The 7391-nt window shown below is 42.4% G+C and overlaps 1 long non-coding RNA gene and 1 pseudogene across 1 annotated transcript; both read right to left on the reverse strand.

Annotated features, from left to right (window-relative positions):
- Window positions 1-14: 14 nt before the first annotated feature.
- On the reverse strand, window positions 15-4069 carry LOC139580781 (myosin heavy chain, skeletal muscle-like; annotated as a pseudogene).
- A 176-nt stretch (window positions 4070-4245) lies between these two features.
- Window positions 4246-4725, reverse strand: LOC139580783 (uncharacterized). The gene is made up of 3 exons (XR_011676099.1): window positions 4568-4725; window positions 4446-4473; window positions 4246-4350 (listed from the first exon to the last, which is right to left on the reverse strand). It is a non-coding gene; the product is annotated as an uncharacterized lncRNA (long non-coding RNA).
- Window positions 4726-7391: the final 2666 nt, after the last annotated feature.

The raw sequence follows: 7391 nt of genomic DNA on the forward strand, positions 1-7391 counted from the left end.
GAAACACAATGTTTCTTGGCCTCATGAAGGTGAGCAGTACATTTCTAAAGCACAATGTTTAAAAGGCCTGTATCTTCTGACACACTTGGCCTCCTCCAGGTTATCAGTACGCTGGATGGCATCAGTCTCATATTTGGCTCTCCACTGAGCCACCTCTACATTGGCTTTGGACATTCCCCTCTGCAGCTCTGCCTTGGCCTCCTGCTCCTCTTCAAACTGCTCCCTCAGCATCTCACAGTCATGGCGAGATGATTGGACAGCGTGAGCTAAGGCACTCTTAGCCTTTACAGAAACAAATTAAAGCAGATCAAGCATCCACCTTTACACCAAAAGATGGGAGTTGGTTATGATTTGGATGTTATAATTTTTAAGCATGTGTAGAGCTGTGTACTTTGACTTTTTAGACTCTTTAGAGGTCTAGATATGAATTCATTCTTCAAAGTATAATTTTAAAACAAACTTTGGTTTCTTCTTCAAGCTGCCTATTCAGCTCTTCAATTTGTTGAGTGAATGACAACTTGGTCCTTGACATCTGAGAAAGTATCTTTCTCGTCAAGCCGGCGGGAAAACTTGCCTTTCAAATAAAGTATTATAAGAACATTTGTTAGAACAGGCCCTCTTTGATTGTGGTCCAAGTGGTGGATTATTGCCAACTCAGCATGATGTATTTCCTACCATTCTCAGTTTGAAGTCTTGCTCTTTGAGTATTGAGATCAGTGAGCTGGCGAGTGTTCTCATCATGCTTGACCTTGTATTCGCTCAGCCGGTCCTCCAGAGCATGACACATCTTCTCGTAATTTGCCTTAGAAAAATAATAAGCAATGTTATCTGTTTTCATGAATTAAAAAAAGTATGAATGCATATTTCTGTAATGGAATGAGATTGTTCTCTACCTTGGATATGGACACTGATTCCATGTCGCTGACCAGATCATCAATCTACATTTTCTGTTCACTCTTTTCTTTCTCCAGCTTCTGCTTGATACGCTGCAGATTGTCAATGTGCTCTGCCATGGTGTCTGCATATTTCTTATGCAGGGAAGCAGAAGTAGCCTCATGGTGCAGAGTTGACTCCTCCAGGTCTCGTCTCAGTTTCTGAAACTCGGCCTCTCGCTTCTTGTTCACCTCAATCTAAGCATTGGTGGCTCCACCAGCTTCTTCAAGCCTCTCGCTGATCTCTTCAAGTTCCCTGGAGAGATCAGACCACTGCTTCTCCACCTTAGCCCTGGCAGCACGTTCAGCCTCAATCTCCTCAATATAGGCCTGAAATAAAGTATTGAAGGAAACATTTTAAACACATAAAGGTCTTAATCTTGAAGGCAATATTTTCTCGTTGAGTACCTGGAGCTCCTTGATCTTTTTCTGAGATTGAGCTGACGAACTTGGCTCGTCCTCAAATTTTGGTGAGAAGCTGGCTGAACTCACAAGTCTTTCCTGCCAAGTCAAACCATATGATCAGAGTTTCTATCAAAATCACATGTTCTAGAATATGAATGGATGAATAACTGAAGTGTTTATTGCACTTTTTCAGTCGATCCTCCAGCTGCTGCTTGTCGTTCTCCAGATCCATTACAGAGTCTTGTCAGTTTCAGATCCCCTTCAAGCTCTCTCTTTGTCCTCTCAATATCCATCCGTATCTTTTTTTCTTGCTCCAGAGAACTCTCAAGCTGGAAAAGGAAGTAGGAAGTATGTTTAATAGTGAAACCTATCCAGAATAAAAGCTAATAAAGCTCAATGATTAGACTTACATTGTCCACTGGTTGCTCCAGCTTAACTTTGGCTTTGGTCAGAATGTTGACTTTGTCTTCCTCTCCCTGGGGGTCATCCAAAGCTTGTTGGTGGGTCTCTTGGAGGGCTTTCTTGTCCTTGGATAATTTTCCAATCGTCTCATCTAAACCTGACATTTCTTCTGTCAAATTTTTCACCTGAAGTTTTTGGAAAAAAGACACGTCAGTGAATGAAGGATCTTACCTTTTTTGGAAAACAGACCCGTTCATGAAAGACATTCACCCTGTTTTCAGTGGCATGTTTCTCCTTCTCCACTTTGGCCAGGGTGAGTTCCAGATCATCAATGTCCTTTTTCAGCTCAGAGCACTCATCCTCTATCTTCCTCTTCTTGGAAGTCAGTTCAGCATTGATTTCCTCCTCATCCTCCAGCCTCTCACTCAGCTCTTTGGCTTTGGTCTCCAGTTGGATCTTGTTCTTGATGAGGCCCTCACATCTCTACTCTGCATCCACCAGACCTTCACTTTCCTGGAAAGAAAATGTCTCCAACAAAATATAATATTCTGTTGATATTTTCTATTGCATCCTAATAACCTTGCTTTTTGATGTGATAGAATTACTCTGGATCTCTAGAGCAAGTCATTCAATGTTGTAAGAACATTGTTTCCTATCCTTTGGCACTCAATAACTATACTTACAGCCTGAACTTGGAGTCGCAGGTCATTCTTCTCCTGGAGCAGGGTCACCAATTTGGCCTCCAGCTCGTTCTTCTTGGTCTCTGCTTTGACCTGGTTGTCCTGGCACTTGTCAAAATCCACTAGTCTAAAGAAGGCCAGTTTTATTGCTTCTTTAATCAGAACAACATTTTTCAGCTGTGCTAACATAATTGCCTTTTAAAATTATCAACTTGGATTAGCAAACACAACGTGCCATTGTACGCCTATGTAGATATTCCATACAAAATCTGACGTTTCCTGCTACAATGGTCATTTACAACATTAACAATGTCTACACTGTATATTTTATCAATTTGATGTTATTTTAATGGACAAAAAATTTGCTTTTCCTTCAAAAACAAGGACATTTCTAAGTGACCGCAAACTTTTGAACGGTAGTGTATATATTTTGTTTTATAATTCAATTAAAAGTTTCCACCATATTAGAGCAATTCTATCAGATATGTGAAGGGGTGTGAACAATGGTAGGAGGGAGGGAACAACTTTCTGGAGTGACATGCATCCCAGGTTTTTACCCTCAGCGCCATCCGGTTCCGCCTGCTCCTCTCGCTGCTTCAACTTCATGTTCCCATAATGCATCACAGCACCAGTCAGCTTGTAGATGTCAATCTTCTCCTCTGAGGTGAATCCTAGGATGTCAATAGCACTCTAGAAGCACATCAGTGGACAGTGTTTTTTTTAAATGAACGAAACAGAGCATTTGCAAGGGATCCTGATCAAATCAGGAATTAGGAGACAAATTCAACACATTTTCTGCAATTTGAGTTTGATTGCATTTAGCCCAAGTTTCTCTACTTACAGCAGTAGACAGCAGTTCATCACAGGCATCGATACTAGCCACAACAATTTCCCCTTGGCTGATAAACGGGAAGTCATAAGGGTTGGTGGTGATGAGAAGAGTACCTTTGAGCTCAGGCTTCTTGTTGGACACGATCTGGTAGAAGATATGGTAGCTCCTCTCTGCTGACAATTGGAATGTCACCCGGGATTTTTCCAGGAGATCTGCCAAAGCAAAGAGAACATGTCTGTGCTGTGTATCATGTGAATGTCACCGTGTAACATAGATATTTCTGAGCCAAATGTGGCATACAACTTACGGTAACACTTTACTTGGATAGTCTGTAGAGTATATACAGATGGACTATCAGTAACATTTCAACTAACTATCTACTAACCCGAACCCTAACCCTAAACTTAACCCTTACCCTAACCTTAACCATTTCCCTAACCCTTATTCTAAACCAAACCCCAACCCTAACCGTAACCATAGTAAGCAGCTTCTTATCAACAGTCTGTTGATAGTATGACCTGGAAAATCCGGACTATGCAAATAGTGTGACCCAACTTACAAGTCTCAAAATCAGCAGAAGCCAGTTTTCCTGTAGTTCCAAAGTGAATTCTGATGAATTTTCCCTGAACAGAGATAAAACAAGACGGTAATGACCTTGATGACTTAATAATGATGACAAATAAGTGACACCATATGACATAGACAGAAATGCTAATTTACAAAGCGAGAGGAGTTGTCGTTCCTAACGGTCTTGGCATTTCCAAAAGCCTCCAGCAGAGGGTTGGCTGAGATTATCTGGTCTTCCAGGATTCCCTACAGGTAAGAAACGACAGATCAACCAGTCAGCCAATCAAGTAACATGAATTAATTCAATCATAAAGTACAGCAGATGATCTGTCTGTTTAGATTACTACTAAAGGCATGTTCTTTGTATAGCTGTCTGAACAGTGTTCCTTGAGAGGAAAATAAAGATGTTGAATTCTACGTGCATGCATTTTGCCTGGACCCTCTTTCTTCTTGTCCCCATTTCCAGACACTGCGATGGTCGCAAAGTACTGGATGACACGCTTGGGGTTCACAGTCTTCCCTGCACCGGATTCTCCAGAGAGAAACACAAAGTACATCCATAAAAAACACAATGTTTCTTCCTGTTGAAGAACTTAAGTCTGTTGATTTTCAAGTTCCGTTACTTACGTGATCAAGATGGACTGGCACTCTCTATCTAAATGAAAAGGAGCATCACAATCATGATAAGAACATCCTGTATATGAATAGACGACAAACTAATAAATGACATTGAAGAACTTGAATCCTACCAGTCAGCATAAACTGATAGGCATTGTCGGAGATGGAGAAGATGTGGGGTGGAGCTTCCTGACGTTTCTTCCCTCTATAGGCCACTACCACCTCCTGGTTGTAAACTGATAACCACTTATAGGGGTTCACAGTGACACAGAAAAGCCCAGAGTAAGTCTGAAAACACAGCAGTGATTGTAAAATCCGTTTAAGGAGAGTAATGTGGAAAGGGTGAGCTTTGGAAACAAGCTCAACTTCAGACAAAGACCAACCTTCACTCATGTCAAATGTGACTCGCGTAGATCTTCCATGCTGCGTAACGCTCTTTGAGATTATACAGCACAGCGGCCTCATTGGGTCATCAGGTGGGTCATCATGGCCATGTCCTCAATCTTATCAAATTTAGGAGGATTCATGGGGAAGACTTCGTCTTCCTTCACTGTTACAGTCTATGTTTAGGAAGAAGAAATAGATACATCTCTGGAAAATACTCGATCTCGACTGTTTACATCTTTTTTTTTTTTACATGGCACTGTACTAGTTTGATTAGACGTAACTCAATGCTCCCGCTTCAGTCTGAACGGTTGCTTTGCTGCCCTCTTTGCTCTGTAGAGTGCCTTTGACATACAGCTCCTTAGGCTCAGACACAAACACAGCCGTCTTGGCATCAAAGGGTCTGTTCTGTGCTTCTATCCTCTCTCTACCAGACTTCCGGAGGTATGGGGAAGCTTCCCCCAAACACACCCATCTCAGCCTCTGAACTCCTCTTTGTAAAGCACCCTGGAGGGGACTGGGGGGACAGAGATGGAAGTTGGAAAAGAAATTCAAAGTATTTGTCAATTGAACTGAAGAATAAGAATGACTTTTAGACCACAAGAAGCTGCTGAGGGGAGAGCAGCTCATTATAATGTCTTCAATGGAGCAAATGGAATGGCATCAAAACCGTGGAAACCGTGTGTTTGATGTATTTGATACCATTCCACTCATCACGCTCCAGCCCTTACCACGACCCCATCCTCCTGACTTTTAGACACTTACCTCCCTCTGAGGATTGAATTCATGTATGAGATCCTTTCAGTAATGTGCGTTCCTATAAAAGAGAACTCAGATCACTCATCAAATCATAAGATCACAGTAAAAATGTTCAGCAATGTTTTCATTGGAACGTAATGGAAGTCATCACAAGGCACAAGTACACTATACTTCACAGAGTTTGGAGGGCCTCATCAATAGCACCTCCAATCGTAAAATGTAGATGTCTGCTTCTCCTCCTCCTTTTATAAGGTTCCCTTTGGCTCAAGCGGAGACTGAGCAAATGCCTATATTTGGGTCAAAGCCCCTTGAGAATGTGTGGCTTGAGGGAGGTGATGAGATTGGTATGTGATATTAAGGCAAATTAATGTCACTCGGCTTTTGTCACAAATCTGCAGGGAGCAGCTGCAGCTCAGGGGGAGATCTCATAGGACAGACTCAGAGGGGAGTGACCTCTGAGATACATCCTTGGCCAGCAGCCTCTGATGCAAGGGTCTCCAAGGTTTTCAACATTACCTTGTTGACTCGTCTATGCAGAGAAACAGAATGCAATGCTTTCTTAAGAATCATGCAGATCTTTGTATTACAAGAGGTGTCAGTGAGGGCTCCAAAAGCTTAATGGCTGATTTAAATAACTAAAATCCATCTGACTTGTGATTGGGCTTATGAATTAAAGCATAGCTGGTTTCTCCTTCAATACACATTCCTTCAATAGACATTCCTTTAGGCTCTTCACAGAAACCTCTGAGATTAGTGGATGAGGGCGTGGCCGAGATTTGGTCCTCAAGGTCCAGCATCTCACCATGAATCAGCTTTGAGTACAAAAGGACAACACCCAAGATGTGTATTGTGCTATGCTGTACTTTACTGTGCTGTACTGTAAAGTACAGCACAGTAAAGTCCTTGTTGATAATTACTGTACTTTAGAAAGCCATAGAATATTATGTATAATTACATAAACAATGGCGCCGCAGAAGGGGCAGATGGAGTGGTCTTCTGGTCAGGCTCCGTAGACGGGCACATCGCCCACTGCTCCCGAGTACTAGCCAACGTCCAATCTCTTGACAACAAGGTAGACGAAATCCGAGCAAGGGTTGCCTTCCAGAGAGACATCAGAGATTGTAACATTCTCTGTTTCACGGAAACTTGGCTTACTCGGGATTCGTTATCAGAGTCGGTACAGTCACCTGGTTTCTTCACGCATTGCGCCGACAGAAACAAACATCTCTGTGGTAAGAAGAAGGGCGGGTGTGATCATAACAGCATACAGGAACTCAAGTAATTTGTTCACCTGACCTAGAATTCCTTACAATCAAATGCCGACCGCATTATCTGCCAAGAGAATTCTCTTCGATTATAATCACAGTCGTGTACATCCTCCCCAAGCAAACACCTCGACGGCCCTGAAAGAACTGGAAACCACATATCCTGAGGGTGCATTTTTTGTAGCTGTGGATTTTAACAAGGCTAATCTGAAAACAAGGCTCCCTAAATTTTATCAGCATATCGAATGCGCAAAATTCTGGATGATTGTTACTCTAACTTCCGCGACGCATACAAAGCCATCCCTCGCCCTCCTTTCGGCAAATCTGACCACGACTCCATTTTGTTGCTCCCAGCCTATAGACAGAAACTAAAACAGGAAAGCTCCTGTGCTCAGGTCTGTTCAACGCTGGTCCGACCAATCTGATTCCACGCTTCAAGATTGCTTCGATCACGTGGACTGGGATATGTTCCGGATAGCATCGAACAACAACATTGATTCGGTGAGCGAGTTTATTAGCAAGTGCATCGGTGATGTTGTACCAACAG

The sequence above is a fragment of the Salvelinus alpinus genome, chromosome 7 (assembly GCF_045679555.1).
Source record: "Salvelinus alpinus chromosome 7, SLU_Salpinus.1, whole genome shotgun sequence".
NCBI classification, from domain to species: domain Eukaryota; kingdom Metazoa; phylum Chordata; class Actinopteri; order Salmoniformes; family Salmonidae; genus Salvelinus; species Salvelinus alpinus.